General features: G+C 37.9%; 1 pseudogene; it reads left to right on the top strand.

The window, feature by feature from the left end:
• Window positions 1-21,742, top strand: part of LOC139739665 (uncharacterized) — a 61,219-nt pseudogene extending 39,477 nt beyond the window's left edge.
• The last annotated feature ends 135 nt before the right edge of the window (window positions 21,743-21,877 follow it).

The raw sequence follows: 21,877 nt of genomic DNA, 5'->3' as shown, positions 1-21,877 counted from the left end.
AACCTGACGAAGTCGTAGAATTGAAAGCAGAGAAGTTTGGAGAAAAATGCAGATTTGGCCTCAAAATGCAAAAATTAATAAATAAATAAAGTGATATCGGCACAAAAATCATATGAGAGCGACATTTTATTATCGCCTGTTCAAGTTTCAAGGTCAAAAAATGTATTGAAACCTCGTCAAACATTTCCTGCCTTCATTAGGCATGCTCTTTTGATATTTTGTATTGGTGTGGTTATATGCGTAGTCTTCAGCAAGATCAAAACCATCTAAACTGCAAAGTCAGTATTTGCAAAACGATATTTGTGCAGGGGGCTTGCTTTCTGACCACTTCTGTGGTAGAGTTAAGGAAGTGAAATGTGACAATTTGTGTGAGCAGGTAGAGTCTGAAGAATTACAAAAATAATTTACTGCCATCAGAGCATCAATGCATGGTGACGGGTCACAGTTCAAGTGCCATGTTAAGTGTTTTGATGATATGTCAAATGGTCATTACTCATCCTTGGTACAATTTTGCCTTGGATCTCACTTTTCTGTTACTTATTTTATTGTATTTTTTTTCTTCTGGGTTTACTGAGCCAAATGGTCATGAGATACTTGTATTACTATTATTCAAGGCTTATCTATGTTATTTTCATTATTTTGTACATGTGCTCACCTGCATGTGAAAGGGTTAAATTTCATATCATTTTTTGCAGTATTTCTTCCTCATCATCATATCAATAGTGTTTTGCAGATTTCACTTTACAGGCAGCTGTTGGATGATTTTGTAAATGTACCAAAGAAATGCCATTTAAAAAATATTTGTGTTTGAAATGCATGAAATTCAGCACTTAATATATTGCTTTGATTGCATGCATGAGTAAAATGTACATCATTGTATATTTTTTTTTAAATCACATTCACAAAGAGAAGATCACAGCTTATTTTTTTTTGTTTTTTTTTTTCATCTTTGCTCTTAGAACAGCACGGTTGGCCAGATTGCAAGTCATGAACCACATTGTCAGACTAAATGTATTCTCATAAAATAGAAAAAACACACATGACCAGAGTGGCTATAAAGAAATCTATTTAGTACAGTACGAGTATGGTTACAACAGTGACCTTTGACCTTTTGTACCACGATACCTCATCGAGTAGAACTATATATGGCTCATTAGTTTCAGAACAACCGCAAGTCGTGCGCACCGGAGTTGGACGGGACGTACGAGAACACTACCTCGCCTAGCGATATTCCGGAGCAGGTTTACGATGATATTGACTTGCCCGCCGCTCCTCAAAAGACCCCCCAGCAACGAAAGGTCATGACCTTACCTTCCATGGCTGTGAGTTGTTACCAGCTGTACAAGTTCTTGTTGTTTTATACACGCTTTCCATGTTCTTGCTTTTACACTAACAAAAATGCTTCTCTTTTATCAAAAGATAACAAATAAAAACACACACACAAAAAATTAATGCAGTTCATCCAAAGATTTCATTTCTGAATGTAACAGCTGTTGAGAGATTGATGTTAATTGGTGTGTAATGAGCACATGTGGCCCATTGCTTATTATCAGTTGCTTCATTCTTTGGCTTTCCACAAATGATACTATAGCTTCTTTTTTTTTTGGGGGGGGGGGTGGGGGATAGCAGGGGCAGTCAGCTCCCCCTCCCCCTTTGAAATTGTCAGAGCATTGATTGAGAGTGTGACAAGTGTGACAGAAGGTTTAATCCACAATATCTTACTTCCCATGTTGAGATGTGAAAGAGTAAGAACAGGGATGGGGGGGGGGGGGGGTGGTGGAGAGTACTTCTGCCCCCCCCCCCCCAGAAAAAAAAAAAAAAACATGTTTGGCCTTGGTTGTTTATAGAAAAGTTAAACATGTCTCTTTGGGTGCTGTTCTAATTTTTACCGAGTTGAGCTGCTTCTACTGAAATTAGATATCTCCCCTGTGTTCACATTAGTCCTCGCGATGCGCGGAAAGTCCTGTGCTGTGGGACTTTTTCCTCGAAAACCATAATGTGAATGTTCATTGGGACTTATTGTTCTCTATCCACGCAAAGCAAGTCGGGTCCAGGGACAAAATTTGGAGGGGGGAGTGACCTTTGGCCACAATAAATAGTGCCCAGCTTAGTCCAGTCAATCTAGCGCTTTTTAGGGGGTAACCCACCACTAATTGCAACAGTAGGAATTTCACTGCAGTGCAAGTCGTTGAGGCCTCCTGAACACCATACTAAAAGTCCCAAAAAATCCAGTGGGGCAAAATAGTAAAATTTGCATAATATGCAAATTAGCACCTGTAATGAGAGAAAATTGACAGATCTTAGCTTCCCGTTATCCAATTTTAAAGATTTAAATGTGTAAACTTATATTTTGTAGGTCAATGAACACGATGGATGCCTTTTCGAATTGGTCATACAAAAATAATTTACATAAAATGCAAATTAGCGGTAGCTGTAAGAGTACATTCATAACAACAGTACTCACGTTGGCATAACGCGCGTTTTGCATATGGGGACGCGGGGTTGAGGGGGTAACTTAGGGCGCCTCACAAGGGGCCGCTTTTAATGTGCACCCCTTTTTACTATGTAAGTATTGTAAAGCAATGTATCCTGCATTGATTACATTGCATTTCTTGGAAACAAAAGTACCCTTGCTATAAGGCACGATCGAATTTTGATAGCATGTACGTTTGGAACATATATATTTGCGCTATATGATATTATATGTTTTCTATATTGCCAAGTGAATAAAGGGCACTTTGGGGGCACACGCCACAGGATTGCCCTTCAATAAGCACCCTCTTTATTGCGTACATCTTATAAAGCAAATCTTCTTCTATCATTTTCGTGACTTTTCATTTATATAAGAGTGTATTTTCTGCATTGCCGGACCTACTTTTAAAACCGCTCACGCTAGAACAAATGTATTTGGGTTGCTAATACCTGTATTTCGTAATAAAGGGGTGTGCGTAGGCGTGCATTTAGACACCTCCCCAGAGATTACCTTTGATTATTCACCTCTTTGACAATGTAGTTATTGTAGAGCAATTTTTCCTCTATTTATTAGTTGCATTTTTTGGAAACAAAAGTGCCTTTGCTATAAGGCATTTCGAATTTCGAAAACATGTACGTTTGGAACATATTATTCGCATTATTATGATATTACATGTTTTCTATATTGCTGTGAGGGTGGGTTGTTTTTTGGCACATCCCACAGGGTTGCCGTTTAATGCGCACCCTCTTCACTGTATAGATCTTGTAAAGTTAAGTCTCTTCTATCATTTCCATTACTTGTCATCGATGAAAATTGTATTTGCTGTATTGCCGGGACTACTTTTACAACCATTCACGCTAGAACAACAGTATACGCGTTGCTAATATCTGTGTTTTGCACTAAGGGGACGTGAGCGTAGGTGTAAATTTGGACACTTCCCAATGGATTACTTTTGAATGTTCATCCTCTTGACAATAAAGTTATTGTAGAGTAATGTCTTCTCTATTAATTAGTTGCATTTCTTGGAAACAAAAGTGCCTTCGATATACGGCACGATGGAATTTTAGAAACATGTACGTTTGGAACATATATATATTCCCGTTGTTATGACAATAAGTTGTCTATATTGCCGTGATGGTGGAATATTATTTGACACATCCACAGGGTTGTCGTCTAATGTGCATCCTCTTCTCTCTATGGATCTTGTAAAGTTAAGCCTCTTCTATCATTTCCATGAATTTTCATTGATAAAAAGTGCATTTGCTGTATTGCCGGGACTACTTTTAAAACCATACATGCTTTATAGAACAATGGTGTTTGCGTTGCTAATATCTGTGTTTTGTCTTAAGGGGGCATGAGCGTAGATGTAACTTTGGACCATTCCCAAGGGATTGTCTTTTGATGTTCACCCTTTTAACAATATGGATATTGTAGAGCGATGTCTCCTCTATTAACTAAAACATATTTTTGAAAACAAAAGTGCCCTTAATGTACGGCGCGATCGAAATTTGAAAACATGTACGTTTGGTACACATAGTATTCGCGTTAATGATATTCAATGTTTTCTATATTGCCACGAGGGTGGTGTACTTTGGGGCACATCCCACAGGATTGACATTTAATGTGCATCCTCTCACTGCATAGATATTGTGAAGCAATGCTTTTTCTATCATTTCCACGACAGTCACTGACATAAAAGTGTGTAACTGTAACAGTATTGCCGGAACTACTTCATGCACGAAAGAACGTCAGTATTTGCGTTCATAGTATCCTTGCGTTGTAATTACGAGGCTTGAGCGGAGGTGCAATGTTGGAACACTTCTTAAGGGATTGCTTTGGATAATTGTTCACCCTTTTGACAATAATAGTTAATGTAGAGCAATTTTTCTTCTTGTAATTAAATTGCATTTCTTGAAAACAAAAGGGCAATTGCTGTACAACCGTAACGACTATATGAAGGCATGGTATATTGGAACATATTCGTGCTATGTGGTAGTGCATGTTTCCTATATTGCCCTGGGGGTTAAATGACTTTAAACACATCCCACTCTGTTGCCTTTGAATGTGCATCCCTTTGACTATATGATTATTGTAAAGCAGTGTCTCTACCATTCAAAAATCATGAAAAGTAAAGTGTCTTATTTACCACCCGGCAAAACGACTTTCTATATGCATGTTCAACTGAGTTTGATTTGGCATATAATGCATGTTTTGTTAACCTGTTTTGGGACCACGACGGTCAGGGTAGGAGTATCTGGGCACTTCCCAAGGGCTTGCGTTTGAATGTCCACCTTTTTGACAAAATAGATATTGTACAGCAACGTCCCCTATTACCTTAATTGCATTTTAACGAAAATAAAAGCGTATGTGCTATACAGGCGGAAGAACTTTTCAGAGGCATGTACCCATGGAACATTTTTCGCGGTTGAATATTGTACCACGTTTTTCACTGCCTTTAGGATGCACGGGGTTACTTTGAGCACCTCCCACAAGGTGGTCTCTGCAAGTGAACCCTTTGTGCTGTATAGATATTGTAGATCAATGTTGTTATTTTATCTTTACCCCGGCAATTTTTATAGAAATAAAAGTGTCTTGATATGGCAGGAATTAAATTCAATACAATAAATTATTCAATTCAATTTTTATTTCATTTTTCGACAATAGACATCACTTTTTTTGGAACAGAAAATGAGGTGCGTAAAACTATGTAGGATGAAAAGAATGTACAATGATTGTATAGCACCTTATAAATATTTATACATAGTCATAAAACTCAAGTGATAGTCATAAAACTTTTTGAGACATGCACTTTTTGAACGACTGTAATTGCGTTGGTATTTGCGTTATAAGGTCATGTATAGAGGCAATTAATGTGGGCACTTCCCATATAGGAGGCTCCCTTCGAATGATCACCACTTTAACTATGCCAGTGTAAGTCAAAATTGCAGAGCAATATATCTTCTGTTAACCTCATTGAATTTCATTAAATAAAAGTTTCTTTGCTAGAGGACCAGAAGGACTGTTGAAAGGCATGTACTTTTAGAACATAATTATGTATTTGCGTCGGTACATGATCATTGCATGTCTTAGACTGCCTTCGGAAGGGGTAACTTTGGGTACCCTCCACGTGGTTGCCCTCGTATGTGAACTATTTTTACCTTATAGATATTGTGAAACAATAATTCTTCTATAACTTTCACTGAATTTTAATGGATAAATGAAACAAAAAGGACGTTATAGAGTTTTTTTCGCTTCAAACAGCTGTATTCACGTGCGTATGATTATGTTTTGTACCGGGCCGTGAGGGTATAGGGATAAATTTGGGTACCTCCCTGCGAGTCGCTTTGACTGTGCACCACCTTTTATTCAAAAAGATATACACATTGTAGAAAAATATCTCCGCTGTCAGTGCCAATTCTATTTCATGGAAATAAAAGAGTCTTTGCTAGACGGCCGAACGACTTTAAAAAAAAATGTACGCTTAGAACAACCGAAATCGCGTTGGTTGATGCATGTTCTGTAATTGGTCGTGTCGATAATTATCGATAGGGGTAACTTTGGGCACTACCCACAGGGTTTCCCAAAGTTGACTGGCCATCTTCAATATCTCAAAACCCTCAAGGATGCAAGAGCTGAATCATCAAGATTCGAATAAATCACCCTCCAAATAGAGTTCATTCATTACAAAATTGGAGTTATAGATGTTGACACTTGTTTAATTTCGTACTTTGATTCTACGTTATTGATGGATTAGCTATCATTATCTGTCTGATGACAAAATTGTAATTTGCGTAATATTATTCATGCTAGGTTACTAATGCTGTAGAGTTTATTTTTGGTGAAGAGAAACTGAAATATCACATTTGAACACTCTTAATATGCTCATATCGGGCGCTTTGAAGCATTTGAATAGTCCGTTGGCTCGGTACCCTTTCCATATCATGCAAACGAGGCCCAGATTATGTACATGGAAATATTTGCAGCGCACTAACTGACATTGTAAACATAGGTTTCAACACTTTCGGTGTTCCAATCTGAAACCTAGAAGCGTAGTTTTCATGAAAACACTGTATTTTTATCATTATGGGAGCTAATTTGCATATTATGCAAATGAGGTCCAGATTATGTACATGGAAATGTTTGCATCGCACTAACTGAGGTTTCGACACTTTTGGTGTTCCAATCTGAAACCTAGTAGCATAGTTTTCTTGGAAACACTATTTTAATCGTTATGGGAGCTAATTTGCATATTATGCAAATGAGGGTCTGATTGTGTACATGGAAATGTTTGCATCGCACTAACTGACATTGTAAACATAGGTTCCAACACTTTCGGTGTTCCAATCTGAAATCTAGAAGCATAGTTTTCATGGAAACACTGTATTTTTATCATTTTGGGAGCTAATTTGCATATTATGCAAATGAAGCCCAGACTATGTACATAGAAATGTTTGCATCGCACTAACTGACATTGTTAACATAGGTTTCAACACTTTCCGTGTTCCAATCTGAAACCTAGAAGCCTAATTTCCATGGAAACATTGTATTTTTTATCGTTATGGGAGCTAATTTGCATATTATGCAAATGAGGTCCAGACAATGTGCATGGAAATGTTTGCATCACACTAACTGACATTACAAACATAGGTTTCAACACTTTCGGTGTTCCAATCTGAATCCTAAAAGCCTAGTTTTCATGGAAACACTGCATCTTTATAACTATGTGAGCTAATTTGCATATTATGCAAATTTAGCCGATTTGCCCCACTGGATTTCTTGGGACTTTTAGTATGGTGTTTCGGAGCCCATAACAAGATGCACTGCAGTGGAATTCCTACTGTTGCAATTAGTGGTGGGTGAAACCCTATTTTGACTGGACTAGCTGTATTCATCAAGTATATGCGCAAAGTCTTGTTTCAAGTGGCAGGACTCACCCCAAGCCCCAATTGCCCCTGCAGCTTGGGGACAGTATGAATAGCAGTGTGAACGGTCATTCGTAAAAAAGATAGGATCTCTGGTGACTTTGGTGACTGTCCCTGCAACGCGGGATTACTCAGGAACACGTTCTAGGGGCTGTTGATGGATGTTCTCATTTTGCACCTATCATATTTAATCACTCATAGAAGCCTGTTTTCTGATGTGTGGCATGCAGTGACTGACACCTTCAAAAGTCTGGGTTTGTGTTGGGCTTTCTCCTTCTTCTTCAGTAATAATATTTCAACATGGTCATATTAGAGGATTTCTAACAAATCTATTGCAGTCTGCTCTTTTCTACTCTGATGAAAGTGATATATAGGAAAGAGATGTGTATTTTGCTAAACCTTGAGCTCAAAATGGACAATGACATAGTGTGCTAGAAAAAAAAAAGATGACTTGATGCCCATAGCTGTACTTCCTATTTTGACACCATAGAATCATGGATATCCTAAAGATAACCACTCGCTTGATGTAGTCCCCTCATTGTTCATATGTGATTTTTTTTTTGTTTCAGTGGCAGAATTTTCAAAAGACTGTATTTGCCATTGCATATCTAATTCAGAGATTGCCAATACCCTATAGGAAGATTGGTGGTCCTGTCTCTTTCTCATCTTTGCATATATTTCTTTCTTTGTGTATGTGTGTGTGGATCTAATAAAAATAAACTAGTTCCTATACTCTTTCTCCAACGTAAGAGATGAAATGAACGAAATTCAGAGTTGCTAATTTGAGGATGAGTAGATGGTAATTTCTGCAGCAAAATTACCCCAGGACTTGATGGGACGTTTAAAAAAAAAATTTCTGTCATGCTTTGGGAAGGGGTTATAGTGACTAGGAATATATAGGATGGCTTGGTTGTTTCTATTATGGTTTTGGAAGGGTTTATGACTATTATGGCCCCACTTGCCCCACCCTTCAAACAAACAAACAAACTCAAAGAAACAAAAAATAACATTTATAATCAGCAAAAGGAATATACAAAGTTGTCTACGTATTTGAAATCTAAGGACATCATTCGGCTTGTTATTTAAAAGTAGATTTAGCCATGAATTTGCTCTTGACCATACTGACAGCAATCAAATAATGGCATTAATTCTCTGGATTTGAAAAAATGCAACCTCTCCTCACAAGCTAGATATGTAAATCCAACAATCATTGCTTTACATTGTACATGTAAAACACTGCCCTCTCTTGTTTGCTGTCGATTAGTTTACATGCCACAGTGTGCTTGAGTGGTGGATTTGATTTTGGTTTGATGTTGGGGTGAGGGAGTCACTCATGCCTGTGAGGGACTGTCCAAAATTTTTGTCCCCTTGAAGATTTAAGCCCTGTGCTTTCATAGGTATCATGTGGCTTGTAACTATGTTGCATTACATTAACGATGCTTTGAGCTCCAAATCTCTTCTCATTCTTCAAAGGTACCATGGAAGTGATGTGTATTGAATGTTTGTATGCTGGTATCATATATTCCTCGGTATGCTCCAGCTGATGTTAGTAGAATGCGGACTTATATTCCACGTCATCATTTTCTTTTTTCATGAGGTTATCATCACAAGGTTGTCATTGCTGTGATGAAATGCTTTGGTGGAAGGGGAAAAAAGCATCATTTTATTTTTTTAGGAGCACACTGGGATGGTCTGAAAGGTGGATTGCCCAATCTTGACTGTGATCATCTTGAAATACCACCGCACTTTTGAGCTGTGTGTGTCGAAGAAAATTTATGAACATGTTTTCTGAAGAGAGAGGCATAATCATATCACCATGATATGTCAGTATATAAAAGTTCATTGAATTATTTTTCATTGGCTCAGGTTTTTGCTCACAATAAACCAACCATGAGTATGGTACAACATCAAAATGCAGACAAAGGAAGGTGCATTTATTATATTCTTGCTCAAATCATCTTTTGTATGACCACTGGAAATCTTGCTGATACGGGTATTTTTTAGTTTTTTGCACATTTGTTTTCATCATCATCTATATAAGAGACAAGACAACATCACTTCCAATGTAACTTTCATGTATTCTCACAAACAGGCAGACTTCCTGCACAAAAGTGAGTAAATGTCGATGAGTGTATGAAGTAGAAGTGACTAAGTTGCAGCATATTTTTCTTGAATCTATGTTACTGTTTGATTGTTTGTTTTTTTGTCAAAAGTCAACAAGACACAATAGAAATATGTTTTAGTTGTTGCAGCAGTTAATGTTATCAATTTTGCAAATGAATAGTTGTTAGACATTTTGTGTCAAAATGCTGATTATCTGTGTCAGTGATTGAGGTTGTATTTGCCACATTTGTGTTATCCCATTGTGGTGAATTCACAGTGGCATTCCCATTTTTTTGTTGGAATTGCTTTTCACCAGCCCAGTTCAGCTTCAGATTTTATTTTTTTTTTTCGGATTCAATTCAGTTCACTTTACTGAATATCTTTGAAAAGTATGATATGTATCCTTGTTTCATGTATTTTTAAGTTTGTATGTCTTATTGTTTTTTTCTTGCCAGTAGCTCGCTTTTATCATAAAATACATATTGATGTGTGAAGATTGTTACATGAATAACTGATGAGAAAGCTATGATTAGCAGAGAAGCTGTATGCAACACCCCAACATAATGTGGCTTGCAGTATCAGAAGGTTGTAAGAATATCTTGGGAGCTTCTGTCATTTATTTTACATCCTTCTAGCACTAAAAATGTCAAATGATTTGTGGATCAGAAAGCTTGGAATTCAGTTTGAAAGCATGCTGCAAGTTGGTCAAGATTGCTGTGGTATGGTCTGTATAGATAAACACTTTGCCAAAACAGACCAAAGAAAATAATGCAAAGGAATATCATGCATGCAAGAATCCACAATCATCTACCCCAAGTAGTGTGCAATTCTTCACTTACATGTACTTATAAGCATTATAATAATTTTGTTTTCACGTATCATGATATCATAACATTCTTAACAGTAGTTACTAGGATATGGCAGAGATTTTTTCCTATACAATGATTTAGCCCCAGCATTCACTTGGATTTACATGAACAGTTTTTATTACCTTATTGGACTTTTATTTCCATATATCTCGTAGAAATAAAGAAGCATTTCAGTGCCTCAGATTTCCTCCCCCGCCATGAAGAAACAAGATTAGCATGCCCTTTTTTCCCCTCATAGTGAACATTTTTTGTGGAATTATGAGGTAAAACTCTGCATATTCTGCTGATAATGCAGGAATATCCATTTTGTGCTTTTGTTGTTGTTGTTTTTTTAATCAACAGGTGAGAGTTTTTTTTTCTTCCTCCTCCGGCAGCTCCCAGCTTCCTTTCCCCACCCTGAAATTAATTATGTTGATTTGATTTCAGCAGCTATGCTACTTGTTTCTGCCTTGTACCGAAGGAAGATTTATGCATGTTATGTTTGATTTAGGATTCATGTATAATTCTGTTTGAGTTGGTTTATACACCATCAACAGCATTGCTTTGTTCCCTCACTGAAGCACCAGAAGGTCAGGTGAGAAATCACTTCTCTTCTGCTTGTGGCATCAAACGGATGCGATGGATTGTGTCTGATACCAATATACACAACACATGCACACACAACACAGACTTTGTTCTTGCTGTGGATTTCCCCATGCCCAATTTCCCCTTCAAGGGAGTGGTGACGAACAGATTTAAGTGAAATGTCCACCAGCTTGCTGACACGTTACATCATTCACTTTATGTTTTTTTTTTTTATTCTCACTCAATGCTGTCATCGACCACCCACTCGTAGTCGCATGATAAATCCCAACCGACATTCGAGGAACTCTATCTCGAGGTGATCGGGGATGACGACTTGGCTCCGGTATCCCCCAGTGACGACCTTCCTAGTCCAGTCTCCCCGCAGGCCCCCTCCACCCCTCAATCTCGCATAAAGAATTTGAAAAAATTAGTAAGTGAAAGAGCTGTAACCAGTCAGAACATCCACCAGGTGTGTCTATAGTACATTCAAGCAAACACGCATACACACACATACACACACTCTCTTTTTCTCTTTATTGTATACACAGACCTACACCGCTCACCCTGTCAGCCACATGCTCATACTCCCTCACATACAATGTACATACTCCCTCACATACACCATGGAGGTGATCTCTCACCTCCCTGCATACACAGATACATGCACACACATATTCTCTCTTTCTATCCATCTATCATTTATCTTTCCCCTTCCCTCTCCATCTCTCTGTCCATCTGTCTATCTCTCCCTCTCCCTCTATATCTCTCCTTCTCTCCAATATCTCCATCCATCTATCTGATCAGTCTATCATATCTCTCTCTCAAACATACATCTATCATCTCTCTCTCTCTCACACACACACAGATATATGGCCCATTCTCAGTAAAAGCGTTCAAATACGGAATTTTGGTGTCGCCGACATTCCATGACAGTTTGCGGTTCCCTGAAACCTATTAGATACTATTTAAATGTTTATAATATATCACGAGGACTTTATTTGTTAAAAATAAACACGATCAAATGCGGTTGTCTGCCTTTTTGTATAAAATTTTGCTGTTAAACTTCGTTAAGACCCCCAAAACGCAGTGTCGCCGGCTATTTCAGAATTATGTTTTATTGCTCCTCTCCGTCCACAAACATACTTTCCAAATATCATTTTCATGGACGATGAGCATATCATATGTGCTAATCACAATACTCAAAAAGTTCCAAAACTTTTATTGACTTCTGTTTTTATAGCCTTTTGAAACCTGTCGCCAAATTCACCGCCAGATACGTTACCAGTTTCTTTAGTGTTACAGCATTGCGAAAATAACAAGACTATGCAATGACCCTGTGTATATGAAACCCTGAGGATATACTTCATACAGTGCAAGTACTTAGATTTTTTGTGCAACAGCTCTTTATTGAGAATACGGTACAATGTTTGAAATATCGGTTTTCTACACTTTTATTTGGACAGATACGTTACATACTTTTCACGCCACCCACGGCGACAGATATTGCAATATCAAACAAATTGTATATTATACATTACTCCTCGGAATGACGCATCGATTCAACATTAAAGTTTAGTACAAGTGAGAAATATTTGGTAGATATCGCTCTCATAATAATATGATCGACCATATACGTTACCACAGATACGTTACCCCAGATACGTGACCGAATTTTGCTCATTGGTCTTGTGCTTTCTGGGGATCAAATCTGGTCAAAATTCATCCCTACACATTACATGCTTCGTTTTGTTGGACCTCAGGATTATATTCTTACACCAAAAGGACAGAGAGGTGAAAAAGAGCAACACTTCCACATGATTTTTCTTTGTGCGTCAGTGTCTCACAACTTAATGCCAAGTTTTCCGACAGATACGTTACCACATAATCAAAATGCTGAAAAGAAATTGTTAATGGTTTTACAAACAAATCGTTGTGTGCTCATAAACTCCAAAGTTCTATTCTATAAAACCCAGCCACTTTCACATTCTATGCAACAACTTTGAACGTTTATTTTACAAGACGAAGCTAAGATTCAGCATATCAGTTTTTTGCTTTTCAGATTTAGCAGATACGTTACGTATAATTCAGGGCACCCACGGTGACAAATAATGTTATGTAAAACGAAGTGTTTATAAAATAATTCTGCATAGAATGACGCTTCCATAAAAAATTAAAGTTATGTTCAAATGAAGAATATTCAGTAAATATTGCTCTGTAACTTCACCGACAGATTCATTTACGGTACGCCAGATACGTTACCAAACTTTGAAAGAGTAAAAAGTAGTTTATGAAACGCTTCCGAGAAAAGTTCCAGTGTTCTGTTGCATATTTATTCTAGTGTTTTTCAACATATGAAGAACTACTCAAGATTCATTGATAAGTTGAACAATTATTTATTCATTTTCATTAAAAGGAATGAGCCAAATACGTTACCATAGGTCAAACAACTGTTTAGCACATCGAGTTCATAGAGACTGTACCTACTTCCTTCTAAGTGCCTGCAAAAATATATATTTTAAACCTTGTTTGCATTATCCATCAAAACTTAATGAATATTTATAGTCAGATGGATAAATACATTCAGACGTAAGATGAGAATATTCTGTGAATGAAGAACTCAGCTTTCACATTTAGGGCTCTTTTCCACTGCATTTCATAGTTTAAATATTACGTACAATGTTTAAAATGGTTAATTTGGGCTTACATTATTCATTTTTACATCAATTCATGAGGTAAATAATTAAACAGGTGATATTTATTAATTCATACACAACTAAAATTATTACTTATATCTTACCAGATACGTTACCAAAGGTGATTCGATGTTTTTCAATAGTTATTTCCCCGGGAAAGCAATTCATATTTGTTTCCTGTGGAAATTCCAGATCGGATCGTTCCCTTTGCATGATTTGTGGGATTCGAAACTTTATTTGTAAGCGAAATTTGCAAAAAATACAAAGTGAATCTTAAGGTTATATTTCATTTCAGCAAAAAGCATATTTCAACCTACCACACAGAAATAATTTCTACCAATTAGCAAGGGATGACAACATCTTTACCTCTTGAAAAATCCCAATATCTTTAGGGGGGACAGATGTCTTTTCCTGAACAGAAATTGGATCAAAACAATAAATTTAATTCAGAGTTAGGAGTCCATTACAACATGTAAATTTGCGGTAACGTATCTGATTGGTGATCAAAAATCATATATGATGCTCTATTTCCATTCATTTTTACTCAATGAATGGCCATCATTTAGAATGTTCCATTTTTTGTTTCGTATTTGACCGGTTTTGAAGTTTCCGAAAACACATCTTTGAATGTATTACTTTGTGGTTGATTTTTCGGTTTTACTCACATGGAATTGAACACTTAATCTGAGAATGGCCCATATGATACACATCTTTCTCTCTCCCATCCATCTATCTCCCCCCTCTTCCTTCCCTCTTCATCCATCTCTCTCTCTCTTTCTGTCTGTCGGTCTATCTCCCTCTATTCCTATTACATACCCAGTTACAGACCCTCATCCATCCACACACACACACACACACACACACACAAGCATCTACAGTATGAAACTGTAAACATGAAAATTTTTGCAGTGTGAAAGTTTCATGAATTTTACCCTCAACTGCATCTATAGTGCAACGCAACAGTACCATGGTGGAAAGGTTTAAACATATCCCCAAGATATGTGCAGAAATGCTCTCATGCAGCAGATTAGCAAAAAGAGAAGTTCAGCAGCACTGGACTAGTTACAAAAAAGTACAAATGTAAAAGTTTACATGTTTACAGTTAATTCTCACTGCTAGGCACCAGTAGTCGAGTAGTTGAGTAGTCTCGTTTATTGCACATACCATGATATTTACCTTCCTGCATTGCATCGACACAAACGTACACACATGGAGCATTTCGTATTCTCTCCCTACAAATACCTTTTACCTTGTACATTGATGTGACTTTGCTTGCGTGCTTCAGGGGCATTGTGAACTCACCTTTATGTGTCTTGCTGCCAGATGGGAAGAGCTTTCAGTGGAAGAAGGACGTACTGAATTCTGGATTGCATAACTTTCTATGCTCATTCTTCCTCCTTTTTGTGTGCTGTGCTCTTTTTATTTCCAAGTCTTGTTTTCATAATACGTGATCTGGGAACGGGAGCATTCTGGTAGCCAGCAACTGCACCTGTGGTGTGTACAATGTGGCTATCCCTTTAAAGCATCGGCAAAACTTGTTCATATGAATTTCATGATATGCAAGTGTTACGACAAAGAATCAATTTGCTGGAAGATTTTTTACAATTTTGTAATTCAAAGTTTCTTCAAAATGGGCTAAATGCAATATTCATGCTCAAAGCAACCTTAGGATCTACAGAAAGAGGGAAAAAATTGACAAAAATAAAAAAGACCTCTTGCATGTATATGTCATAGCTTATTAACACTAAGGCCTTCCTAGTTTTGATGTGGAATGATGGTCTGTTTACTTGACCTTACTTTTCTAAGGATGCATTTTGAATCTTCTATGGTACTTTTGCACTGTCTAGCTACGTATTCTGCAATGCTTTGCCACATTACACAAAATAATGTTCCTGTGCTGCTTGTTCTATCTGACTTAATGCATATCTTTCAAATTAATTATATAAAAGCACTAATGGTGAGTTGTGAAAGATGACCAGTGGCCATATATGATTCCTAAAGTATGAACACTTTTTCTCTATCATTGTATACCTAAATCCGAGGAAAAGTGAAGCTGTTCAGTTTGGTATATGATCTTTATCTCATTTTTTCTTCATGTATGTAAGTTTGCTCATTTCGATGATCCCTTCTGTGAGGAAGAATGCAATAGTACGCATGATAGCTAATGGATCAAATGCACGGAATGCATCTTTCGTGTGTATCACTTTCGGAGGCATTAAACATACATGAGCACTTTGATGATGTGTGTGATGATGAAACAGTCTTTATTTCTCTCTAGGTGTAGAAAAACATGTTGTAATCATTCCCTGCTCCTCCCCCCCCCCCCCCCCCCTGCCAGCTACCTCATTTAAAATACATCTTTTTGTGTTGAGTGACGATCCTAAAAGTACTGTACACATGCACTTTCCCCACCTTTTTCACTTATGTCACTTAGGTGACATGGTGAACACATGTACGTATATTTTTACATTACCAGTATATATGCACACATTCATTCTGTATTGTGCACATACATATGATGTATGATTCTAGACATACATGTCTTTTCATGCTGAAAAATCATATTGTGTACATCGTGTCACATTGTACATGATGTTAGGAAACATATATTCACCAAAGAATTCTTTTGCTGTTCTGAGAGTGTGGATTTGCTCAGCTGTTCAGCATTGAAGTCCTATGTGATGAATATTCATGATTTAAATCACGAATGAAGTGCATACTGTTACAGCAAGGCAAGAAAGTTCACAGCATGTTTGTTGTGTGTTTAGTGCACCATACACATTCCTGAATGCATATTTCTATTTGTGTGGTATAAATTCACGCATGAACACATACTGATAAATGAAAAGAAAATAATCTGATATATTTACCTACAAATCTGCACCCCTGCTCCCATCCCCCTTATGTTTTGCGTAATTCTCATTGTGTGGTCATACAAATGTGTGAAATGTCATTGCAGTGATGTAGCAACAGTTTGCCCATCAAAAACAAGCATTGCTTTCATGAAATCTACTTGTGTCTCAATGCACCATGAAGAAAACTTGTTTGTCATTTAGGATGTGGCATTGTCTTACGTGTTACAGTGCCACCAAGGAATAAAAGTTTTCATATTCACAGCTCATATATGAGTGATTGAAGATGCTATACCCTGATATCTTTCATTTCAGAAGGATTTTCACTAATTTCTTTAGATTTGGATGGCTGTCTGTCTTCTGAACATATATATCTGCTCATCTATCTTGTACCTATTTATCTGTATGATATATATCCATATATTGCTTTATCTGTTGTGCATTTGCAACCTGAGAATGAAGACGTTTAGAAACTTAAGTCTGAATTTGAACTCACTTCACTTGTTGGTACATTGTATTTGTTTCCCCTGTAGCATGTTGCTCTTTTTACATCCGCTCCCAGAACATATGTGTCAATGTTTGTTTGTTTGTTTGTCTGTCTGTCTGTCTGTCTGTCTTGCCCTGCATGCCCTGCATGTGATTTTCACCTGCATGTTAAAAAGTCACCATGCATGCCACTGACAACAAACTAATCATTAAACTTCTCTTTTGCATTTGTGGTACGTGCATGGAGCAATTCATATGTTCATATGACAATATAGTGATAGATATAACACAGACTGTGTGTCCTGTCATCTTCCTATCGTAGTGTGGCAGTATTACTACATATTACTCGTCCAGTAGAGTCTGTCTCAAAATGCATCATGTGGTGTTCCAAGTTTCACTCGAAATGTGTAGAATGCACAGTTGCTGTGAATATTATGTGAACATCATGCAGAAAAAGAGAACAAGTCATGTATGTATACACATTAAAATCTTCATCACAAGAATTTTAAGTGGAAAATGCAAAAATAAACACCTTAATTAACAGTACTTGATATCTAGCATTGATTTCAATTTTGTAACAATAAACAAATTTATTTTTGTCTGTCATGCTATGTACAGATTTTTTTTTTTTTTTATCGGAAGTCATTATTATAATTTTTTTTTGGTCTTATAAGGGTTCTTCTGATACCAGGTTGTATGCCAATTCTGCTCCATACATGAATGTGTCAAAATATATTAATATAGGCTTTATATTTGCCCAATTGTGCATAAAGAATAATTTAAGTAATTCAGAAATTAAAGGTAGTCCTACATGTATTCTTTGTAGCCATTGTTTTTACAGCTTTCTGCATTAAAGATGTGAACTTGATGGATTAATGTTCTAAATGCTGACGTGCCATTAATCCAGTTATTTTATTCACGACATATTTGACATTATAGCAATTTAGAGGCGGGAAGAAGGAGAAGGAGGCCATCTCGCTGTCTGTGGATGTACCCCAAACTGAGAAGGTGGAGACGGAGAAAGAGCGGAAGCAGAGGGAGAAGAAAGAGAAGAAGGAAAAGAAGGAGAAAGAGAAGAAGGAAAAGGAGGACAAGAAGAAGAAGAAGAAGGAGGAGGAAGCGGCGGCCGCAGTGGCTGCGGCAGAGGCGGCAAAAGATGCGGCAGCAAAAGAGGCGGCAGCCAAAGAAACGGCTGCCAAAGAGGCGGCGGCAGCAAAAGAAGTCCCAGCAGCGGAGGAGAAATCAACCCCGTCTCCGGGGTCCCACTCTCCAGCAAGCCTGCACACGGGAGCAGTCAAGAAAGAGGGGGTGAAGAGGTCCCCCGGCCTGGAGAGGAAACCTTCCGGTTCGTATTACCACTCTTGTGCAATAATTGTCATAGAGTGCTTCAAAATGCCGTGAGGAAAAGAGTTTCAGCAGAGACAAAGAGCCATCTGCAATTTGCAAACTCTCCCTGACAAAAAAAAAAGAGAGCAAAAACAACAATCTATCCTCTTTGATAATGCCTTACTTATTCATGGAAAGTAATGAACTAGAGAAAGAGAAAGCAAGGTGAGGCATTAGGTAAACTTCATTGTGTTACAGCCATGAACTGACTTTAAGCTCAGTTGGAAAAGTCACTGCCAACTGAGCAGTAGGTGATGGGTTTAAGGTCTTGGATCAGTTGCTTCCGTTTTACTCCCTCTATTATGATAAAGGTTGAACATGTGATCGGACATAAGGAGAGAGATAGCAAAAAAAAAAGGAGATACAAATCTATGATAGCAAGTTCTCTATGCTAGTATGCAAGTTTAACCTAGTTTTACTAGTTCAGCAATTAGTTATTGTTCATGCATGAAGAGACTGCAAACTATTAATCCTGCTTTTTAGCAGTCCCCTCCATTTCCAAGAATTTTAATTTTGTATTTGTCGTAAAAATTACAGCATTCATTGTATTTCAGTCTACAGTATTTTCCATGATTACATAGTCGTGCTGATTTTGTTGTCATCATGTGTATTCAAATGTTCTATTGCCTTTGCATTTTTGGTGGAACTGAAATAGGTGAAATGAAATGAAATTTAAATGAAATGCAGCTTGCAAAACCTCTTGTCCGTAAACTGGTCTTTGCAGCTACCCTCAATAAGTTCAAAGACTCTGAGATGAGCCACCTGCTCCTCAAGGACAAACTGATGCAGGAGAGGAAGGAGCTGGAGGACAAGAAGAGGGAGGCCACCAGGAAGAAAGCGGACCTCAGGTATCTCTCTTACAGTGGAACACCCTTATAAAGGGGTCCCAAGCAATTACCCCTTGGGCAATTGTCGCGGACCCTTCCCCTGACCCTAACCCTTATCCTAATCCTGAACCTAATCCCTAACCATAACCCAAACTCTAAGCGGAAGGCTAACCCTAAGCCTAATGTTTACTCTAACTTTATCACTAACCAATATTTCGCCGGGGCGTGGTGGTGGGGGGTAATTGCCCTCTTGGGGTAATTGCCCTTATATGTTATAAAGAGGCCCCACTCCAGGATAGGAGGGAATGCATGCATGTTCCCCAAAAGGGGTACTTTCACCCAAAAAGAAATCTGCCCTAAGAATTGTAATAAAAAGGGGTTTGATTGACAAATTGCCCTACATCGACGTAAATAAGCACTGAATTGATCAGTGTTTTAGTAGTAGCCATGATAAATATCATGGGCGTACATACTCGAGCAGGATTCGAACCTACGACCTCCTGATCACCGGAGGGTTCGAATCCTGCTCGAGTATGTACGCCCATGATTTTTATCATGGCTACTACTAAAACACTGATCAATTCAGTGCTTATTTACGTCGATGTAGGGCAATTTGTCAATCAGTTGCAATGAAAGCATCTCGACGGAAGAAATTCATGAATTTGAATAAAAAGGGGTTTATTTGTCTTTTCACACAGAAATTTCTTTTTAAAGGGGGTTATTTCTTCCTCTCTTTCTCTTTGGACTCCTGAGAAATTTCGAAAGCATGTTCAAACATTGATGTCATGAGATTTGAATTTATGTTTGGTTTCTCATGAGTTCTGAGATCTCATTTTGAACAAACACACACAAAATACTGCTGAAGGCATTCTATAATGACAGTTTACGAGAGATGAGGTAGGGGTGTCTGTCTTGAGATAGGGGATTAGGGTTAAGAGCTTACTTGCAATTGGGGGTGCATTGAGCAGTGTTCCACATTTACGGGTGTCCAAGGCAGGAAAAAAAAAAACCTTTGGAAAGTCTGCGAAAGGGGAGTTCAGAAATTTGGCAGTACGGTGGTGGGGAGTGCTTTTGAAGGGAGGGAATGAGCATATATGCATACCCTAAATAATACTGAAGGGAGGGGGTTAAAGAGGTAGGATGTAACAAATCCATCTTTTGACAAGGTAATTTTGTAGGTTCCAACTATTTGTAATTCTTTGTTTTTGTACACTGATGTAGCAAGATAATTGTCATAGGTTTTAGGTTCTCATTATGACAAAATTCCCCTGTAGTTTAACAGAAATAAATCAATTCTATCCTTATATTTATGGCGTAGATGAGAGTATGTTTTCTCATGAAATTAAAGGAAAGTCTTGTTTTTTTGCAGTTTTGTGTGTGTGTGTGTGTGTGTGAGACACAGATGTCCTGAGCTCATCATAGCAGTTCATTTCTGTGTTAAATTTCTAAAATTCAACAGTTATGAGCAGATGAAATTTCACGAAGATAAAAAGTTGCAAAGAAGGATGATTAGACTTAATCTTATTTGACCATCATTTTATTTGCTTTCCCTCTCTCTATCTTTCAGAGCAAAGATGATGTCCGAGTCCGATCCGACGGAGAAGGAGAAGTTGAAGAAGCAGGTTGAGGCCGCGCAGCAGGTGAGTGGTCAGAGATCAACAAGAAACTTGTCAAGATATCGGTGGATATCGAGTCAGCCACCGCACCAAAGAAAGAAACGGTAATCTTGAGTAGTTAGCTCACCAGAGCATAAAGCTCTGATGAACTGTTGTGTATCATTCATCATCCATCGTGCATTGTGTAAAGACCTTTCATATTTTGATCTTCTTTTTGAAAATCCCATGATATACTTTCACTAAACTTGGCAAGTAGCATTCCTCGAGTGAAAGAAACTCAATTTGTTCAAATCAGGACAAACTGTGCAGGGCTAAAAGCTCCCAAATTATGGAATTTTCAAAAATCTTCTGCTCTGGAACCAAAAGTGATAGAGCCAAGTTTACTTCTATGTGTGAGGAGATTGGTGACTTTAGTTTCAAGTTTGTTCTTGGCAAATCTGGGGATAAACCCCCCCCCCCCCCCCCCCCCCGGACCCTGTCGGGGGCGGGGGGGGGGGGGGGGGGGGGGGGGGGGGGGGCAAACTGGGCCAGTAATAAAGCAGCTTAAAAGAGCATGCAGATAATGAATTAGGGTTCAAAACCGGATTTTCAGAATATTATGTACCGGTACACACCAATGAATTGGCCGTGAGGAGACTACCAGATTATCATTATTGCCTTTGTTAATTTGCATACTGATAACTCTTTCCAGAAAATGCATGATATTTTATCAGACCATTACTTTCCAGTCAGAGTATGTCCAGTTTGTAATAAACTTTGACTAGTTTGATTCTTTCCACTCTAATCAAATCTGTGTTTTGTGTTTGTCTGTCATAAAACACCTTTGGCATCTCAGGTATCAAACGGAGAAAAATCGGAGGGAAGGTCTCGGCTGGAAACAGGAGTTCAGTGAGGGCGCCCTCACCCGACAGAGAAAAAGTCAGCAAGGGAACGGTGCAGGACAGAATGAAGGTATGCTCATTCCTGCTTCATTCTTGCTTTCTGTAGCTGATTTCAGTGTAATTTTTTTTTTTAACATTCATTTTTGGATGTGTCTATTGAATATAGATTTGTTCATGTATTGATTAATTTGTGGCTACTGAGTGT

This window comes from Diadema antillarum, unplaced genomic scaffold (assembly GCF_040938485.1).
Source record: "Diadema antillarum isolate AM-2024a unplaced genomic scaffold, OU_Dant_1.0 seq00000810_RagTag, whole genome shotgun sequence".
Taxonomy (NCBI): Eukaryota; Metazoa; Echinodermata; class Echinoidea; order Diadematoida; family Diadematidae; genus Diadema; species Diadema antillarum.
The sequence above is the reverse complement of the archived record's forward strand: the minus strand, read 5'-3'. Positions and strand labels throughout refer to the sequence as shown.